Here is a 21,808-nt window from a genome sequence, read left to right as displayed (position 1 = left end):
TGGTGCTTCTCATATCCGTGGCAGAGAAGATACCTGATATACGTCTCGTCATGGACTATGGTTCAGCCAATAACCGCCGTTATATTGATGCATCAGGCATTGCAAGGAGTCTTAATGCAAAGCAGCCTGGGCTTGCGGAATCTATGATTGCATTCCATGCTCTAACTGGTTGCGATTTTACGTCATCATTCTATCGGAAGGGAAAGGCCATTCCTTTGTCAAAACTGGAACATGATAAAAGCGCTGTTGCAGCCCTCCAATCTCTTACCACTGACAACATTGACAAAGCTGCAGTTTGTAAGTTCATTTGCAAACTTTATGGATTCAAGAACTTGAATGACATCAATGAGGCAAGATATCAGAGCTTCATAAAAATGACATCAGGTGGTAAGATGACTGAAAAGGTGAAAAAGATAAATTGTGCATCTCTACCTCCATGTCAGAAAAGCCTGGACCAGCATCTGTTGCGAGTAAACTACATTGCTATTCTGTGGAGACGAGCCAGTACAGCAAATCCAACCAGTGGAATTAACCCGTTGAACTACGGATGGTTCAATGACGATGGTAACTATTTACCATACTGGTATGAAGGAAACGCTCTTCCAGAGAAACTTTCAGAAGAACCTACTACAGAAAGTGCTACCGGTATTTCAGATGAATTTTCTGACGTATATGATGCAGACACAGACATTGACGATGATGACGATGGAAATGAGAATGAAACTAGCTTAGAATTAGATCTTTTGGAAGATACTCCATGGACGAGTGACAGTGAGAGTGACAGTGATGATGATGATTGTGACTAACAAGTTATCAAGCTATACTTACTGATACTTGCCCGCTATACATGTAAACTTGTACATAATATGACAATTTCTCTATTAAGAGACTTATTACGTTATTCTGAAGATATGTGAATTTCCGTGAAAGCTTACACTTTTTATAGTTTGAATAAATCATATCTAGCAAACAAGAAAAATCATTCATTCCTCTATTCACTTGAATAAACACGTATTGCTGACCCCCTAAAATGTTTCTGTCCCGGGCTTGTAGCAAGCAAAAATGTCTGTTAAACCCAATTTCATGTATATCTGATATATACTGTTTGAGTAAAACTTATTTCAACCATTCCTCAATAGACTTGTATAAATCCATGTGGGCCAGGGTGTGGCACTTTGGGGCTTCTGTCCAGACAAACTATCACCAGAAAATTTCAGTCATGGGCATTTTTTATTGTTCTGGTGTATAAACTTCACTTTGTAAGAAAAATCATTCATTCCTCTTTTCACTTGAATAAACACGTATTGCTGACCCCCTAAAATGTTTCTGTCCCGGGCTTGTAGCAAGCAAAAATGTCTGTTAAACCCAATTTCATGTATATCTGATATATACTGTTTGAATAAAACTTATTTCAACCATTCCTCAATAGACTTGTATAAATCCATGTGGGCCAGGGTGTGGCACTTTGGGGCTTCTGTCCAGACAAACTATCACCAGAAAATTTCAGTCATGGGCATTTTTTATTGTTCTGGTGTATAAACTTCACTTTGTAAGAAAAATCATTCATTCCTCTTTTCACTTGAATAAACACGTATTGCTGACCCCCTAAAATGTTTCTGTCCCGGGCTTGTAGCAAGCAAAAATGTCTGTTAAACCCAATTTCATGTATATCTGATATATACTGTTTGAATAAAACTTATTTCAACCATTCCTCAATAGACTTGTATAAATCCATGTGGGCCAGGGTGTGGCACTTTGGGGCTTCTGTCCAGACAAACTATCACCAGAAAATTTCAGTCATGGGCATTTTTTATTGTTCTGGTGTATAAACTTCACTTTGAAAGAAAAATCATTCATTCCTCTTTTCACTTGAATTAACACGTATTGCTGACCCCCTAAAATGCTTCTGTCCCGGGCTTGTAGCAAGCAAAAATTTCTGTCAGTAGCAGAAAATCCATGGCAGGCATACAATGAATCATAATAACATGGATTTTTTCATTCCTTCCAAAACTTGAATAAAGCCTTCAATTTGGGTCTAAAATATTGCCCCCAGGGGCCAAACTAGCAGGCTGCGCCTCGGCAGAAGTTCCGATCCTGTATGCGTGCCATAATACCAATCAAATGAAGGCATAAACAGGTATTCCCCTCTTCACTTGAATAAATGGAGCCAGCCGGTCTATTACTAGACTTGATTATTCGTGAGTTGATTACTTAGTATTTTTCTTAGTGTGTTTTCATTTCTTGTCTTTTTAGTCAATCGTAGTTTACTGTTTGACGTCGGATCTTGTGTGATGTCTATATGTAACGTAAAGAATGTGATCTGAGATTTGTACTCCTGAGTCTGAGAAGATTAAATAAACAAAAGCAGTAATAACACGCATATGACGGAAGCTAATTAGTGGTTTATTACCTTAGTCAGAACTGAAGGATATTACACTGACGCTAGAGGCTGGTCGGACGAGCAAAAGAAACAATTTATATTTTAGTACCTGAAGGGAATCGCCTGCTCATCGATTCTTTGATGATTTGTTAATTTCGAGAATTTTCACAAATAATTGAATCGTTTAGGAAACAGTTTGAATCACATTCTTTCTTTAAGGCGGCTTCAAAAAGAAACTGACTTTTCGAGACCTTCACAAAGAAAAGGCGAGACAGTCGATGACTTTTTTGAACGAAATGATAGTTTGGGTCACTTCAAATAATACGTAAAATTTAAGATGATTTTTCTGTTGAATTGAATGCGCACTCGCTAAATTACATATCATTATTGGAGGAAGTTATGAAAGATAATAAACTAAATGTACAGTTGCTTCACTATCACAATACGTCTTCCCATGATATTCAATGCAATATAATATTTCGACGTTCAAATAGGGCTCATTATATAATCACAGGAAGACATTCTACATCTTTGTCAATAATATTTTGCCAAATAGCTATTATGTGTACACATAAACCTGTGACGTTTTGCACATCGATTTACGGTTATGATTTGTAAAACGACGCTGAATGGTTAACATTGTTAAGGTTTCATAATGGTAGCCTTCATAAGGCGTCAAAAAAGATTACTGTACAACATGTCATCACTTTAAAAAGAAGAAGCCGCCGACCATAAACACGTCTGGTGTGGGTTTGGGCGTGAATTTGTTCTTTTAATTTAGGCTTTTGGGAGTGACGTGAGCGGCCCTGCGATGTGATGAGGAACAAGGTATCACCTTTGAAGGTTTCTATTGCCTGGGGTGCATGATGGTCTGTGAGTATTTTCGTGAATACTGCATTGGGATCATTCATTTATTACGTACGCATTAGGGGAGGGGGAGGGGTCAGTGTAATTGCGTACTTTAATGCTTAATGTATATGAAAAAATGGCCAATTTTGCGTACAGAGGGGGAGGGGGGTTGGAAAATTCAAATTTTATGCGTACATAATAAATGAATGAACTCATTTTAATCATGATTGTCTCTTTGCAGATACGTTAACTAATTCAACGCGAGTGAAGGATATCAGCAAGCCCGGGGAAAGGCGCAAATCCTGTATGGTGCCGATAATTACAAGTTGTAACGAAATCCTGGAGGTTATTCCTGGCATCCAAGTTAACTGTCGGAAGCCGCAAGACAGTGACTTATCTGAAATTTACCAGTGGCACTATTGGTACAATTTCGAAGAGCAGCAGTAAATTGCCGAATGTGCCATCCTGGGGTGGGACACTGAGTACTGGCATTCAACTGCTAAACACATGCCCCATCGATAACTTTATGACGATTGTTTACCTTACGTACCTGGAACAGCCGAAATTTCAAGAGAAGATGAAAAATGAAAACCGACCAGTATTTAGCAAGCTGAATAACTGCCTGAAATTGATGTCAGGAGGCAAGTTTGCCGACGCAAAAATGGTGTGGGTTGATGGAGATTTGACTACTACATTTCTACGGCCAAAATACGAAGGATTTGTAAATAATGGTTGTCCGAATAGAACAAAACATACCATCGCATCATCAAAATTGTTAAAAGGCATTGTGTTACGGTTAGCTGTGAGTATTTTTTTATAGTTCTGTCACAACATGGTGATATTCAACTAATAGGATCTAATCGAAAACTGGTTGGCGAAAGAAAAAGCACGATGCAATGTGACCTACAATTCCAACCACAGGGACTGTGCTGTTCTTAGAAAGGAACAAGATACTGGAAATAGATGGGCCAACGAAATATCTATGTCGCTTCTTGTTCTGAATTATGCAAGTGTTGATTGTAACAAAATTAATTTTCCATATTTCCAGGCAGATTTACCGTTAGCTTTATGTGCTTGTGCGAACCTCCGGTAAATTTATGATGTAGAGCCATCGACCAGAAATGGGTGAATGATATAAAGCGGCAACTGCGCAGTATGCCTAATGAACATTCCACCATAATTCCATGTCTTGTCGACAAGAAGGACCTCAATGAGCCTAGATCGGTCGCGACGGAGGAATTACATAGGCTGAAGATATATACATAAGGAGGAAACCATTATCGCACAACCGTACAGGAAGTTCTACAAGAGGAGGATAACAATCACCTCGATAGTTTGAGGAATGTAAAAATATAAGTGTAGGCTGGGCTCACAAATAGTCACGTGCGAAGGATCGGAAATGTGCACAACTTTAAAAAAACCCGGACCAATGAACTGTCGTTCATCGACATGGTAAACGTCCAGTATCGCTGAAATAAACCATCTTCAGGGAATCGAAACTAGGGGTCCAGGGACACCATGCCCACTTGGGAAGTGGTTTCAAATGCTCAACAATCTAACAATTTCACTATTCAATGCCCCTGGTGACCATATACAATAACCAATGACCTTGAACTCACCACAATCATAGGACATGTTAGCAGCTACAATTTTGAGAGGGACGAACAAACGACGGACGAAAAGTGTGTTGACTATAAACATGATGTGCTGTAACTGTATTGGACATTCTTGTGGTTACCTTACGTGGAATTGCATGACTCAAGATCCTGTGATATCCCATGATGATGAGAAACTGATGAATAAAGTTTAGTTATAATTATAGTATAGTAAAGAACAACAGCGTTTGTCTCTTGAATTTTAGCCCCACAAATTATTTCCATCATTGGACACTATGGCCTCCACATCAACAGGTAATGGGCCCAGGCGTAATCTGGTGTTTGATGGTGACGAATAGCGTTATGAACTGTGGGAAGCGAAGTTTCTAGGTTATTTGAGATTACAGAAACTTCATGATACGATATTTCTGCCAGCAGGGCAGAAGCCCGATCAAGATAAAAATGCTGAAGCTTACGCCGCACTGATAAACTGTTTGGACGACAGGAGTCTGTCCCTTGTAATACGGGATGCGATAGACGACGGCTGTAAAGCACAAGAAATCTTACGGGAACACTATAAATCGAAAGGAACGCTTAAAATTATCGGACTTTACCATGAACTGACTTCGTTAAAGAAAGGGCAAGAGGAATGTGTCACAGATTATATGTTACGCGCCGAGACTGCTTCAACAGCCCTTAAAACGGCTGGAGAAAATATTTCGGACAGTTTACTTGTCGCTATGGTCCACAAAGGATTACCGGTTTCATATAAAACTTTTTCAGTTTTTATCACACAAAAGGACAAAGAGGTTACGTTCTTTGAATTTAAAGTTGTGCTAAGAAACTTTGAGGAGACCGAAAAAGTACAAGAAAGCGAAGAAAGAAGTACATCTCATGACGATGTGATGAGATTTAAGAACTTCGGCAGTGGTTGTAGCGGGCTTATTTTCCTAACCATTTGGTTTTACTCTATTTTACTTTACGTCCGGTACGTTGTCCGGTCCGGGTCCGCAGTTTAGTGTGGAGTGTGCGGGCGCATGTTTAGAAAGTTCGTGACCTGCCCAATATATTATTTTTACCCTCAGTTCTTGAGGCTTCACTGTCGGTGAGTGCATTCTCTATTGTTTGTTTAGGATGTATAGGCTATATTGACGTATGTTTTTTCTGTGTAAATCTCCTGAGAGAGTTGTATCACTGGTTTTCGAGATTGGCACTCGCATGCCAGAGGCTGATACCCTTAAGGTTATAGGACGTTTCCTGGTCTTACTAGACTTGATTATTCGTGAGTTGATTACTTAGTATTTTTCTTAGTGTGTTTTCATTTCTTGTCGTTTTAGTCAATCGTAGTTTACTGTTTGACGTCGGATCTTGTGTGATGTCTATATGTAACGTAGAGAATGTGATCTGAGATTTGTACTCCTGAGTCTGAGAAGATTAAATAAACAAAAGCAGTAATAACACGCATATGACGGAAGCTAATTAGTGGTTTATTACCTTAGTCAGAACTGAAGGATATTACACTGACGCTAGAGGCTGGTCGGACGAGCAAAAGAAACAATTTATATTTTAGTACCTGAAGGGAATCGCCTGCTCATCGATTCTTTGATGATTTGTTAATTTCGAGAATTTTCACAAATAATTGAATCGTTTAGGAAACAGTTTGAATCACATTCTTTCTTTAAGGCGGCTTCAAAAAGAAACTGACTTTTCGAGACCTTCACAAAGAAAAGGCGAGACAGTCGATGACTTTTTTGAACGAAATGATAGTTTGGGTCACTTCAAATAATACGTAAAATTTAAGATGATTTTTCTGTTGAATTGAATGCGCACTCGCTAAATTACATATCATTATTGGAGGAAGTTATGAAAGATAATAAACTAAATGTACAGTTGCTTCACTATCACAATACGTCTTCCCATGATATTCAATGCAATATAATATTTCGACGTTCAAATAGGGCTCATTATATAATCACAGGAAGACATTCTACATCTTTGTCAATAATATTTTGCCAAATAGCTATTATGTGTACACATAAACCTGTGACGTTTTGCACATCGATTTACGGTTATGATTTGTAAAACGACGCGGAATGGTTAACATTGTTAAGGTTTCATAATGGTAGCCTTCATAAGGCGTCAAAAAAGATTACTGTACAACATGTCATCACTTTAAAAAGAAGAAGCCGCCGACCATAAACACGTCTGGTGTGGGTTTGGGCGTGAATTTGTTCTTTTAATTTAGGCTTTTGGGAGTGACGTGAGCGGCCCTGCGATGTGATGAGGAACAAGGTATCACCTTTGAAGGTTTCTATTGCCTGGGGTGCATGATGGTCTGTGAGTATTTTCGTGAATACTGCATTGGGATCATTCATTTATTACGTACGCATTAGGGGAGGGGGAGGGGTCAGTGTAATTGCGTACTTTAATGCTTAATGTATATGAAAAAATGGCCAATTTTGCGTACAGAGGGGGAGGGGGGTTGGAAAATTCCAATTTTATGCGTACATAATAAATGAATGAACTCATTTTAATCATGATTACAATTTGTCTCTTTGCAGATACGTTAACTAATTCCACGCGAGTGAAGGATATCAGCAAGCCCGGGGAAAGGCGCAAATCCTGTAGGCCTATGGTGCCGATAATTACAAGTTGTAACGAAATCCTGAAGGTTATTCCTGGCATCCAAGTTAACTGTCGGAAGCCGCAAGACAGTGACTTATCTGAAATTTACCAGTGGCACTATTGGTACAATTTCGAAGAGCAGCAGTAAATTACTGAATGTGCCATCCTGGGGTGGGACACTGAGTACTGGCATTCAACTGCTAAACACATGCCCCATCGATAACTTTATGACGATTGTTTACCTTACGTACCTGGAACAGCCGAAATTTCAAGAGAAGATGAAAAATGAAAACCGACCAGTATTTAGCAAGCTGAATAACTGCCTGAAATTGATGTCGGGAAGCAAGTTTGCCGACGCAGAAATGGTGTGGGTTGATGGAGATTTGACTACTACATTTCTACGGCCAAAATACGAAGGATTTGTAAATAATGGTTGTCCGAATAGAACAAAACATACCATCGCATCATCAAAATTGTTAAAAGGCATTGTGTTACGGTTAGCTGTGAGTATTTTTTATAGTTCTGTCACAACATGGTGATATTCAACTAATAAGATCTAATCGAAAACTGGTTGGCGAAAGAAAAAGCACGAAGCAATGTGACATACAATTCCAACCACAGGGACTGTGCTGTTCTTAGAAAGGAACAAGATACTGGAAATAGGTTGGCCAACGAAATATCTATGTCGCTTCTTGTTCTGAATTATGCAAGTGTTGATTGTAACAAAATTAATTTTCCATATTTCCAGGCAGATTTACCGTTAGCTTTATGTGCTTGTGCGAACCTCCGGTAAATTTATGATGTAGAGCCATCGACCAGAAATGGGTGAATGATATAAAGCGGCAACTGTGCAGTATGCCTAATGAACATTCCACCATAATTCCATGTCTTGTCGACAAGAAGGACCTCAATGAGCCTAGATCGGTCGCGACGGAGGAATTACATAGGCTGAAGATATATACATAAGGAGGATTAAACCATTTGCGCACAACCGTACAGGAAGTTCTACAAGAGGAGGATAACAATCACCTCGATAGTTTGAGGAATGTAAAAATATAAGTGTAGGCTGGGCTCACAAATAGTCACGTCCGAAGGATCGGAAATGTGCAAAACTTTAAAAAATCCCGGACCAATGAACTGTCGTTCATCGACATGGTAAACGTCCAGTATCGCTGAAATAAACCATCTTCAGGGAATCGAAACTAGGGGTCCAGGGACACCATGCCCACTTGGGAAGTGGTTTCAAATGCTCAACAATCTAACAATTTCACTATTCAATGCCCCTGGTGACCATATACAATAACCAATGACCTTGAACTCACCACAATCGTAGGACATGTTAGCAGCTACAATTTTGAGAGGGACGAACAAACGACGGACGAAAAGTATGTTGACTATAAACATGATGTGCTGTAACTGTATTGGACATTCTTGTGGTTACCTTACGTGGAATTGGATGACTCAAGATCCTGTGATATCCCATGATGATGAGAAACTGATGAATAAAGTTTAGTTATAATTATAGTATAGTAAAGAACAACAGCGTTTGTCTCTTGAATTTTAGCCCCACAAATTATTTCCATCATTGGACACTATGGCCTCCACATCAACGTAATCTGGTGTTTGATGGTGACGAATAGCGTTATGAACTGTGGGAAGCGAAGTTTCTAGGTTATTTGAGATTACAGAAACTTCATGATACGATATTTCTGCCAGCAGGGCAGGAGCCCGATCAAGATAAAAATGCTGAAGCTTACGCCGAACTGATAAACTGTTTGGACGACAGGAGTCTGTCCCTTGTAATACGGGATACGATAGACGACGGCCGTAAAGCACAAGAAATCTTACGGGAACACTATAAATCGAAAGGAACGCCAAAAATTATCGGACTTAACCATGAACTGACTTCGTTAAAGAAAGGGCAAGAGGAATGTGTCACAGATTATATGTTACGCGCCGAGACTGCTTCAACAGCCCTTAAAACGGCTGGAGAAAATATTTCGGACAGTTTACTTGTCGCTATGGTCCACAAAGGATTACCGGTTTCATATAAAACTTTTTCAGTTTTTATCACACAAAAGGACAAAGAGGTTACGTTCTCTGAATTTAAAGCTTCGCTAAGAAACTTTGAGGAGACCGAAAAAGCACAAGAAAGGGAAGAAAGAAGTACATCTCATGACGATGTGACGAGATCTTCGGCAGTGGTCAAAAGAAAGGTAGGCCAAATCCGAACTTTAAGTGTTTGAACTGCGACAAGCCAGGTCATAGAGCGTCCAGTTGTAGAGTTGTCCAGAGAAAAGAAGGGGAAGGTGGTGTACTGAATGCAATAACAGTACTCAAGACACAAAATTCTGTAGAAAGTTAGGTCGTAAAAACGGAATTCATTCCATGCAAGATCGTGAAGAAAGGGAACATTCGTTCCAATTTAGATTATCCGAGAATGATACTCTCGATAAAGACAGGCTGTTGGTAGATTGTGGTGCTACCACACACGTTATAAATGATGTGTCAAAGTTTATTGCGTTCGATGACCAGTTTGATCCGAATAATCACATTATCGAGTTGGCGGACGGTAGCCGTGTCAACAATCTTGCGAAGAATAAAGGAACCGCAAAAGTTGTGTTGACAGATTCCAATGGGAAACCACGTGTGACAGAACTGAAAAATGCGTTGCATGTTCCGTCATTCCAAAATATATTTTCCGTACAAGCTGCAGTTGTAAATGGCGCGAAAGTAAACTTCACTGAAAATGCGGCAGAGTTAATTGCTAAAGATGGAACAAAATTCTGCATTGAAAAGCGCGGTCGTTTGTATTTTCTGTATAACACGATGGCATCATTGAATGATAACATTCTCTCAGAGAATGGCATAAAATCCTCGGACACTGTAACGTAGAAGACATCATTAAGCTGGAAGCGATCGTGAATGGAATGAAAATCGTAGGCGATAAAAATGACTTTCAGTGCGAAGTATGTACTCTAGGAAAAATGGCACAATACCGAAATCGCGAGCCGGATTACAGGTCTAGAAAACCATTCGAATTTGTACACTGTGACTTATCAGGACGGATTACCCCTACAGCGAAAGATGGATTTAGTTACGCAATTTCGTTTGTAGATAACTATTCATGTGTTATTATGGTGTACTTTCTAAGACAGAAAAGTGATGCTGTCAAAGCACTTGAGCGTTTCTTGGCGGATACCGCTCCATACGGCGTGATTAAACGTATGAGGAGCGATGGCGGAGGTGAATTTATCGACGATGATTATCAGCAAGTGTTGACTCGGAACAAAATAAGTTTCCAAGTATCAGCCCCATATTCTCCACATCAAAACGGAACTGTTGAACGATCGTGGAGGACTATCTTCGAAATAGCGAGATGTCTGCTGAACAATAGTGGTTTGCCGAAATTCCTATGGTCCTATGCTGTGATGGCTACAGTCTACATTTAGAAACAGGTGCTTAAACAAATGGTTAGGTAAAACACCTTATTACCTTATTATGTCAGTTGGCTGTTCAGTACAATCTAATTATACATAAGATGGATGTCAAAACGGCGTACCTGCGCGCGCCTATTGATTGCGAGATTTATGTGAGACAGCCTGAAGGGTTTGTTTACACTGATAATGATGGTAATCCATTAGTGTATAAATTGAAAAAAATCCCTGTACGGTCTCAAACAAAGTGGAAGAAACTGGAACAATGTTCTAGATGAGTACTTAATTAGTGAGGGTTTTACCCAGTCTAAGGCTGATTCATGTGTATACACGAAATTCACTGAAAATAAAAAGATTGTCCTAGTTATCCGGGTTGATGACATTATTATTGCTGCAGACAGCAACTCTGCAATGAACAAAACAAAACAATCACTCTGTGAAAGGTTTAAAATGAAAGATCTGGAAAATCTATCATGGTTTCTGGGAATTCAATTCTCTCACGAACATGACCAAATCACAATGGATCAGTCCCAGTATATTAAAAAGCTACTGGAAAGATTTAACATGAAAGAATGTAAACCCAGAACAACCCCCTGTGAAATTATCAATGAATCAGGAGAAATCTTATCCCCCGAAGATGCAAAATTGTATAGGGAGATTGTAGGTAGTTTGATTTATGTTATGATAGGCTCAAGATCAGATCTGTGTTATGTTGTGACGAAGCTGTCACAATTCATGTATAAACCATGTCATAACCATTTGTGTACAACAAAGCATGTGCTGCGTTATCTTAAAGGTACAAGTGACAGAAAATTGATTTTCAAAAGGTCACAAGAGAATTTAAAACTTGCAGGATATAGTGATGCCGACTGGGCTAATTCTGATGATAGACGTAGTATTACCGGATATTGTTTCCGTTTATCTAGTAGTGGGCCAATGATTTCCTGGAAGTCTAGGAAACAACCTACAGTTGCACTTTCTACTTGTGAGGCTGAATATATGGCCATGGCAGCCGCTGTTCAAGAGGCTAAATACCTCAAACAATTATGGACAGATTTAGATTTTAATGTTTTGTCAGAATGTATTACTCTGTACCGTGACAACCAGGGAGCGCTTTATGCTTGCCTCTAACCCTGTATATCACCAAAGGTCAAAACACATTGACATTAGGTATCACTTTATACGCGAAGCTGTGAACAGAAAAGAAGTCAGTCTTTCACATGTTCCTTCAGATTTATGCTGGAAATTTTTGGATCACAATAATTAGTGTGTTTTATATTGCTTGATTTTTATGTAGTACTTATGAAGTTTGCATGCAATTTGTTTACTTGTATATGTTATAGATTTTATCAATTACATATGTTAACAATTCTGAGAACATCAGTTTAGGAGGGGGTGTTGACTATAAACATGATGTGCTGTAACTGTATTGGACATTCTTGTTGTTACCTTACGTGGAATTGCATGACTCAAGATCCTGTGATATCCCATGATGATGAGAAACTGATGAATAAAGTTTAGTTATAATTATACATGTAGTATAGTAAAGAACAACAGCGTTTGTCGTTTGTCTCTTGAATTTTAGCCCCACAAATTATTTCCATCATTGGACACTATGGCCTCCACATCAACAAAGTGAACGCAATAGCCGGCTGGGACTTAAGTCCCAAGTGGGCTAGAAATAACATAGCCTATCATCAAAACTGCAGGAAGAACCTGCTAACTTGGATCAATTCAGTAATCTCATGGAGATCTGTCTCAATTAAGTGCTACAGTTCTTAAATGGCAGTATAATCGATATTTAGAGCTGAATGTCACTGACAGCCTTTTAGATCAGACCAAGTCAGCTTCATCACACAATGTAGACGCCGAGGAGGTTGTTGTTTAGCGCAGCCATCTATAATTGCTCTAAATGCTACGATCAACTAGCCTACATGTCGAGTAAGTTTCGAGCCTAGAAAAACCAGGTCACTACCCACTATCAGGCCAACATGGCGCCAGCCCAGCAAGACAATTGATAAACTTTGCTGTTACAACTGCAAGAAAAGTTATCATGGAGAAAAGATTGAAACAAAAAGAGCTTACCATGGAGCTATCTCCCTGTGCCGTAGTGCAGCGACATAAAAAAACACATGGTTGATTGCGAATGCTACAAAGCGTAAGAAGCTACATGAAGAGTTTCCCAATTTGGATGCCGAAAAACTATTAGATTTTTTAATGGCCATTTGTTGGCAAATTGCAAATCGCTGAAATTGCAGTACCTGTTCAATTATCTTAGCTCCTAAATCTAGCATAGGATAATATATCTACTGTGCCACGTCGTGTGTGTAATTTTGAAAATACTCCGAAAGGTCTTTAGCTGCAAAAAGTGTAATTTTCGATGGTAACATTAATTTCGCACAGGTTCCGGTCGATAAATAGTACGACTAGAATGTAAACACAGATAAAAGGGCAGAACTTGTAAAACTTGCCTCGATTTTGAAGTGTGAAAAGGTTCATCGTTATGGAATACATCGTTAACCGTTTGAATTAGACTTTCCATAGTTTGCAGCGCGGGCCAAATTGCCAAGTGCTGCGATATATTGCGCAACGCGTGGCAGTCTATGGGCGCCGCCATCTTTGTTACGCGAAGCCAAGATAATATCGGAGCATTCCAGATGTGTCAAATTGATCTTAAATAGGGATTGTCCCTGTTGATTATCTTTATTCAGCAATCTGATTGTCAGTCATGTAGGATCGAATATAATTTTTGGTCAATTTCGTCAAAAATCCAAACTCTATCCGGTTGCATTACAAATCACTCTTGCCTTTAGAAAAACAGACAAGCACCATCCTCGCTTGCCAGGGGTCCAGTATCACTCCCGAACTCACTTCCACCAGCTCGGAGAACAGCTTTAGCGTAGTGGGTTCGAATCCCTTGACGGGTGAAGATGGACAAGCACAGACTATTTCGGCAATTTAAGGAAGGACTTTTTTACCGAGAAAGAAGTACCGTACTTTCCAGTAAAATGAGGACCCATAGAAGAAGCATTTTCCTAATTACTTCAAGAAAAAAACATTGCTTCTCAACATTTTTTCAAAACCCGCCTCTTGGAGCAAAATGGTCAGTGCTTATTTCTCAACCATCTTTTGCGGGTATTTCGAAAACCTTCCGAAATCGCTCGCGCCGCGTGGGACATGATTTTGCGCGCCCATCTTCTACGCAAAGGAAGGGGAAAGCCGGTTTTTGAGAGATCGGGAGCGATACCGGACCTCTGGCAAGCGAGGATGGGACAGGCTGCAAAACGTTTATGAGCCGAGAGGTCGATTAGCTACTGAACCTTCGCATTCCATTGTAAGACTTATCAAAACCCTCGCATACCAGGGTCCAGGTATTTGTGAAACTGGACCCTGGTATGCGAAGGTTTTGATAAGTCTTACAATGGAATGCGAAGGTTCTATCAAAACCCTCGCATACCAGGGTCCAGTTTTACAAATAGGTTTTAACTCTATTTTTGTGGAGCCAAGCCCGGGTAATTAATTATCAATGAAACTTTAACCAGGTTCCAGTTTCAGTTATTTTAACTAGACAAGACTAAGAGGATATGTTTGCTCTTATCTTAAATTGATAAAGGAGTTATACCTGTGAAGCTTACTGTACCCCCGGGTAGGATTTGTCAATGATGCGGGAGTTTCAAGCAGCTAAAGGAAGCCTGCAGTTTCATACACATACACCGCATATTGGCCATTTCATTCCCTGCAAGGTCCAGTTTCACAATAAGCTCCTAAATTGATTTAGGATTAAGTTGAACTATGCAAGTGAAACAGGGTCCACAGGATCCGTTTCGCAATTGTTGGACTTTCGGCTAAGTTTCTACAAAACTTAACTTAATGAATATTTTGAGTAAATTATTTTAATGAAACTGAACCTATTAGATGTAGGTTTATCATGTACGCGACGCAGAGTCTATGAAACTGCTGGCGTTTATAGTCATAAATGGAACAACAGAGAAAACATATATTTATTTCAAATAACACGATCACAACAGTTCATACAAAATAAAGTCCCCCGTCAATATTTGTCAACTTTCATACAAACATGTCCATAAGCAAAACAGTGGAACTGGATTCTGAGGCAGAAGCTATTACAAATTAATGCAATTAGGGGTCATTCATTTATTACGTACGCATTAGGGGAGGGGGAGGGGTCAGTGCAATTGCGTACTGAAATGCTTAATGTATACGAAAAAATGGCCGATTTTGCGTACAGAGGGGGAGGGGGGGTTGAAAAATTCAAATTTTATGCGTACGTAATTAATGAATGATCCCTTACATGGAGTGTGTAAAATATGCCCTTGACCCATCTCAGAAAGCCCATCATTAATCTTCAATTACAATTTTCAGTAAAACTCAAAATAAGATGAAAACCCACTGTACACATTTAAACTAATTACGACACAACCGTTTTGGAGTTTCTCTAGAGACCATTGTCAGATGTGAAGAAATAACTAAAACAAGGGGAATAGGAAGAAAAGTGAATTAGAAAAGTATAGTGCGGGGTGTTAAGTGCTTAGGTTGAGAGGTTTTGCTATTTTGTGCTAGGTTGTTCTAGTTATTTCTTCATTAAAATTAAGTTAAAATTGCTCCTGATTCTTGATAAATAAATACCGTGTCTAATCTTTTAAATTTGTATATAGCGGGTTTTAATGATCTATTTCTACGCCTTCTACAGCAAAAACATGACATTTCGGCATTGTGAGATGAATCATGGGATAACTCATGTTTTCATGGATACATGATCCGCTGTCAATGAAACCATTAGGCCACACAAAGAAATGCCCTAGTTTCTCATCAGATTTTTTTTCTGGAAAGTGGCGAGGGCGGGCGAATTATATTTTCATTGCTTTTTTTTAAATAAAAACGTTTAAATAAAAAGCTCAACCTGACACTTATAGAACAGACACGGAAGGGAAGTTATTTATTTTTTACGATTGCCAAACAAATACTAGTAATGCAAGTAGAACATGCAAAAAATTTTGATTTAGAATTAAGTAGCTCCCAAAAATCTATAAAATCAAGCTATATCGACTCATTTAATCGAAACTGCGACAATCCTTTTCGCTAGTTCCACGCTTCCTTGAAATGAAGTAAATGGAAACGAACTTAGCGCTGTTTTTGTCATCGTAAATGTGGATTACCAGCACGTAGAGGATGAGCATATAAACGCCTGCAGAAAAAAAACCACTGCCATACACTGTACAGCTATGCAGGCAAGCGGGTTTGAATCTTTGTAAAAAAAAAGACGATTGATGCTTTGCTGATGCAGACGAGTGCATTTGTGTTTTAAATTTTTATTTGGGACTTTTTTCATGACGCGGGCGGCATTTGACTCTCTTGAGAAACTAGGGTATTTCTTTGTGTGGCCTTACAAACAGTACAACAGTAGGTCCATACTGGCCGGCAAGATATAAAAATTTTCATTTGGCTTTCAACTTTAAAATTGCAGGCACAATATAAAGATTTTCACTTGTCTTAAAACTTTAAAATTGCAGAAGTCTGAAGTAAGAGGCATATTTCAATCTCAAGGTAGATGGCCTCTTGGTCTGTGTCCCTGTCAAATGGGATATTGGTCCCCACTTGGTCCTAGAATAGAGAAAACTTGCGTCTGCAAATATTAAATCGAAAATGTTGGATAGAATTAACAGTCAAATGGGAATTTCATAAGAGTTTCATAGTTACCGCAAAGAACCCCAAATAATCAAACACCATTATTCAATCTTTGATCAACTTTCAAACTGTTGTATTGGACAAATTTCATGCTGCAAAGAAATACCATGAGAACAATTAGCATCGTATTCACAAAACTCTAACAGTCAGAAATTGGGGCTAAATTGTATTAGAAAACCGACCATTTTCAAACTTGTGTTTATCTGATGGCAGTCTGTGTTGTACCATTTTGACCATGCAGACCATTTCCATTCCTAGCAGGATTTCACTTCCAAGAGCCATAATGTCATAAAGTTAAGAGCACTGATGATTTACTGAAAAAAAAAATGAATTTACAAATAATTGAAATGCAAAGTTTTATAACAAGCGAGAACCAGGTTGAATCGTGTAGAGCAAATTACTTGGTTTCTTAAAGAAAGAATAGCAACTTCAGCAACGAGCTTCTTCAATATTTGAAGGTGAATATTCTCAATTTCTCCAGCTGCAATTCGTGTCTGGTGCATCGCATTCTGGAGAGAGAGAAATTATGCTAGAAAATAATTGGTGAAATAAATAGAAACTGCAGCCTATACTATTGTGACAGTGGTATTATTGAGTTTCAACAGCAGTCTCAATTCATAGGCAGTGCTGCCATCTTATAAGGATATCTTAAACTATTCCGCATTCATTATCCAACTCATTCAACAGTGCCATCTTTCGTGATAAAACTTTCGAACTTTGTTCCAGCGTCAGCTTTCATATAACTTTTTGTACTGAGATTGAACCTTAGGAAAATTACGACTAATGCGCGTCAGTTGCTCGTAAGTATTTGCTTCTGCGAGCAACGACTGCCGCTGAAGAACATAATTCAAAGTTAATGTTACATTTTTCTGGGAAACTGTCACGTATAATGTCCTTTTGTAATTATTTCGGTTGAATAATGATATTTTTATGGGCAACGCTGTTGCGCTAACGACAAATTAACAGGCTTTGGCAATGTCGTTCGCTAATGAGATGGGTTGGAGAATTGACTATATATACTGGGGTTTTTGGACCGTGGGGGAGACCGCTAGAAATATTTAGATCGTTGAGATCAGTTCGTGAAATAAAAGTAATTTTGAAGACAGGAACTCTGTGTGTTGCGACTCGTTTATTCTTGGACGTTTGTTAACATTCTATCACTCAAGTGGAATTCAAAGATCCCGTTAGTGACACTATCAAATTAGAGCAAAACTCACCATTGAGAAAAAATTATACCAGAAAATAATTCCCGTAGTGAAATAGAAAATGCAGCTTGTTCTATGGACTGAAAACCAGACATGTGTTGAGCGTACTCAGATTTCTGAGGAGTCCGATGGTAGCTATAGAATACACTCTAAAATAAAATGTACGAAAATCATTGCAGAAACCAAAAAAATTTTCCTGACTTGATTTATTGATGACATATCTAATGAAACCGGACAAAAAATGATAAATAAAGTTCATAACTGATAATCACCACAAATTACACCAATCAATTGAAATAAAACTCACCACTTCTGACTTGTGTTTTGATTTGTAGGACGCAACGTCTACTGTTTGCAGATTTGCTGAGGTTCAGTTTTATTTTGGCCCCTAAAGTACGAAAGTTGCATAATTTTGACTTCTAATTTTCATCTTTTACCAGGAAAGAAGTGATTGAAAATTCACCTTAACTGATTAATAACTGACTGCAGTTCCATGATGTTTAAATCTGGTGGAATGATTTCAAATTTTCCAATGTTTCTCATTCAGAAGTCGTTCATTCTTATGGAATTGGATGGTCATTATAGAAAAACTTTTTATCAGGATTTTATCAGTATGATTTACTTCATACATTTAGTCAAACAGTAGCAAGTTTTATAGAGACTGGAATCTGCAGAGATATTTACCGGTGCTTGTTTCGAAATGAGAGGATCTAAATCAATGTCCATCATTTACAAATCTTCAGTGAATTCCTAGTGTTAGTGTTCAGAGATTCTGTCAAAGGTTCCGCTTTTTTGGCTCCTAAAATACAAATGAATAAATGCTATAAATTGTCAGTTAAGTTGTTATGAAATGAGAGCTGTTTCAGATTGAAGCTCACAGTGTTCATCTCACTTGTTCGCAGAATTATTAGGATGTATGTGAGGAGGATCTAGCAATATGTTTGAGGTGAACTTTGAGCCAGGTATTGAGCTGTAAAATCTGGTGTCGTGTGGATTTCATTCTGTAAAGAGAAATTGATTAGTGTAATTAAGAAAAATCACATATGCAACTGCTTTTCTAAAAATTACAATTTTTCTTACCTGTTTTGATTATTGTAGCAAATTGTCCACAATATTTCCCGAGGAGATTTTGATAGGGGATGCAGCAGCAGCAGCACTTCTTACAAAGCTTTTGAGAGAATAACACATAACAATACTGTATAGAATAATATATTGCCAGGTTATTATAAAATTAGAGCAGAGTGGAGTGATGAAAAACTCACCGGACTATCGGATTAGTTTAGTAGCATTTTGACCATGCAGACTACTTCCATTTCTAGCAGGATTTCACTTCCAAGAGCCATAATGTCGTTAAGTTCAGAGCACTGATGATTTCCTAAAACATTTAAAACATAGCTAATTGAAGCATTCTGTTGTAAAATGAGCAAGAACCAGGTTGAATTATGAAATAAGAACAGTTTCAAACCATATCTCGCCATTTTCCTCAATGTTTTTAAGCTAACGGTATTCGAGGTCGACTGTTGGGTGCTAAAACCTCCATCGCTCTGTCCGCTGAAAATTATGAAAAACATAAGACATCGATAATTTCAACTTCGATCAGGATTTCAAATGATTTAAAACTCACCTAAAACTGCTGTGATATGAAAAATAAACAGATAGATAATGAATATTTATGATATATATATATAAACAGGTTTTACCTGCTTCTGGTGCTGTGTGTTTCTGAAATGAGAGTAAAACAGCAGATGAGATTAAAACAGCAGTTTTTAGTTCGAAAATAATTCAAATCGTCGACAGAGACTCCTCAGAATTCTGTAGAGATATTCACCATTAGCTGTGAACTTAACTTTTGGATGGTAGATTCTATTGCGTTTATTTCATTCTGAAAAGAAAAAGCGACAATAATCAGTGACAACAGAGCAGCAAGTAATATCTCAAAGTCTTCTATCAATTAGAAACTGTTCCCTGCAGTCAATAAGTTAACAACAACTGTAAAAAACTGCTATCAATTATGTTCCTTCGTCACAATCTAATGTGGTCACAATTTTGCTGTAGATTTCGGACTGTTTGAACAGTTACAGAAACATGTAACATTGTGTGCAGATACAGAGTACAGATTACTGCATTACTTCATCCGGTGATCGAACAGTGGTTTGTTCTCTCATCTTCACAATTCCCATCCATCTAACTAAAATATCGTAACAATTCAACCCATCTAACCTCCCGTCCCTCCCCTCCCAGACCCCATCCCTCCCACCCTCCCAGACCCCTTCCCTCCCCCCTCCCAGATCCCTTCCCTCCCGCCCTCCCACACCCCTTCCCTCCCACCCTCCCTCCCCTCCCAGACCCCTTCCCTCCCCCTCCCAGACCCCTTCCCTCCCACCCTCCAAGACCCCTTCCCGACCCCATCCCTCCCGCCCTCCCACACCCCTTCCCTCCCGCCCTCCCAAACCCCATCCCTCCCGCCCTCCCAGGCCCATCCCCATCCCTCCCTCCCAGATCCCTTCCCTCCTACCCTCCCGCCCTGACCAATCCCTCCTGCCCTCCCTCCCAGACCCCATCCCTCCGACCCCCTGGCCCATACCTCCCACCCTCCCTCAATGCCCTTCCACCAAGCCCTCCCTCAATGCCCACCCACCAAGCCCTCCCTCAATGCCCGCCCACCTAGCCTCCCTCAATGCCCGCTCCCATCAAGCCTCCTCAACTGTTTCGTCTCTTCCTATGACATCACTCATCCGTACAATACCTCAAAAAGGATTTGCCATTTTTCACGATCATATCAATTGAATTAACAAATATAAATACTTAATCCATTTGATCATTCACAAGACTCAGAGATGAAGGAATTCAAATGATCAAATATAAGTTCACAAACTAATCACAGTGTCGAAAATCACAAGGCCTCATTTCTATAGATGATTCGTTCAACGATCAACTGGTCACCAGGGCCGTGAATCAAACTTTGATTCTTATTAGGATTTATTCAAATCATTCCTTTATATTTTTTCTTACCCCTCCAATTAGTAATTATATGAATATAAAATCAATTTATGAATATAAAATCAATTTAAGTTTCACGGAATGTTGCTGTAAATAGATTACATTTTATCCAATGAAGTGTGAGTTTCGGCGTGAGTTTCAGTTGTAGAGGTGTCTGAATTATCAAACCGAACTAAACTAACATTGTTGTTAGGGAGGGAAGAATGTAGGGTCACCAGAACCAGTCCAAACCTCAACACTGACAATATTGTGTGGAGGGCAAACACAAACCAAGGACAAGAATGATGGCTGATTCGGATAGATCAAACACTAACAAGGCTATTGATGTTGCTTCACGAATTTAACATGTCATCATTCTCATAACAAAACCATTGTGGACTAAGGATAGTTGATAGTGAGATTAAACATTTCTATCTGTCTACTACTACTACTGCTAGAGGCTTTATATGAGCGAGTTGTTTCATGGAAGCCTTTGCATAAGATTAATCAATCAATGTTTAGAAACTGCCTATGTCTATATGTTATAACATAGATAATAGATAATAGATAAACAATCTGTTTCATTGTCTTTTTAAGTGTTCACTTGAAGCCAGCGGAAAGAATAAAACTCCAGCCATATTTCATCATTTGCCATTTTTCCTCTTTTCTTTTTCACTCTTTTTTTGTTTCAGCACACAGAATTTGAGTCGAGGTAGGAATAGACCCCTGCCCGCCATCTAAGCGCGCAGGACACTAAACCTTCGAATTGCTCTCGAACCTCACTCTTTATATTCTTCTCTGTGCTTTTGAGTTGAGGTAGGAAAAGACCCCTGCCCGCCATCTAGGCCAGCAGGACACTCGACCTTCGAATTTCTCTCAGACCCCGCTCTTTATATCAGCATTTCATACTGTTTTACATTTGCTTAATATTTTTCTTTTCATATGGCTTTTTCTTATGGCTTTTCTCATTTTATCATTTGTGTTCTCACTGGCACTTATCAGTTCCAACTGGGATCATATATATATATATAT

General features: G+C 39.0%; 1 long non-coding RNA gene across 1 annotated transcript in view; it reads right to left on the bottom strand.

Annotated features, from left to right (window-relative positions):
- Window positions 1-13,505, bottom strand: part of LOC141910220 (uncharacterized) — a 50,540-nt gene extending 37,035 nt beyond the window's left edge. Inside the window, exons 1-3 of the long non-coding RNA XR_012619870.1 lie at window positions 13,358-13,505; window positions 13,148-13,245; window positions 12,972-13,035 (exon numbers count right to left, since the gene is read on the bottom strand). This is a non-coding gene — a long non-coding RNA (uncharacterized LOC141910220). The remainder of the gene's footprint in view (window positions 1-12,971; window positions 13,036-13,147; window positions 13,246-13,357) is intronic.
- Between the last annotated feature and the right edge of the window lie 8,303 nt (window positions 13,506-21,808).

The sequence above is a fragment of the Tubulanus polymorphus genome, chromosome 8 (assembly GCF_964204645.1).
Source record: "Tubulanus polymorphus chromosome 8, tnTubPoly1.2, whole genome shotgun sequence".
In the NCBI taxonomy this organism is placed as follows: Eukaryota; Metazoa; Nemertea; class Palaeonemertea; order Tubulaniformes; family Tubulanidae; genus Tubulanus; species Tubulanus polymorphus.
This window is presented reverse-complemented; position numbering and strand designations above follow the sequence as displayed.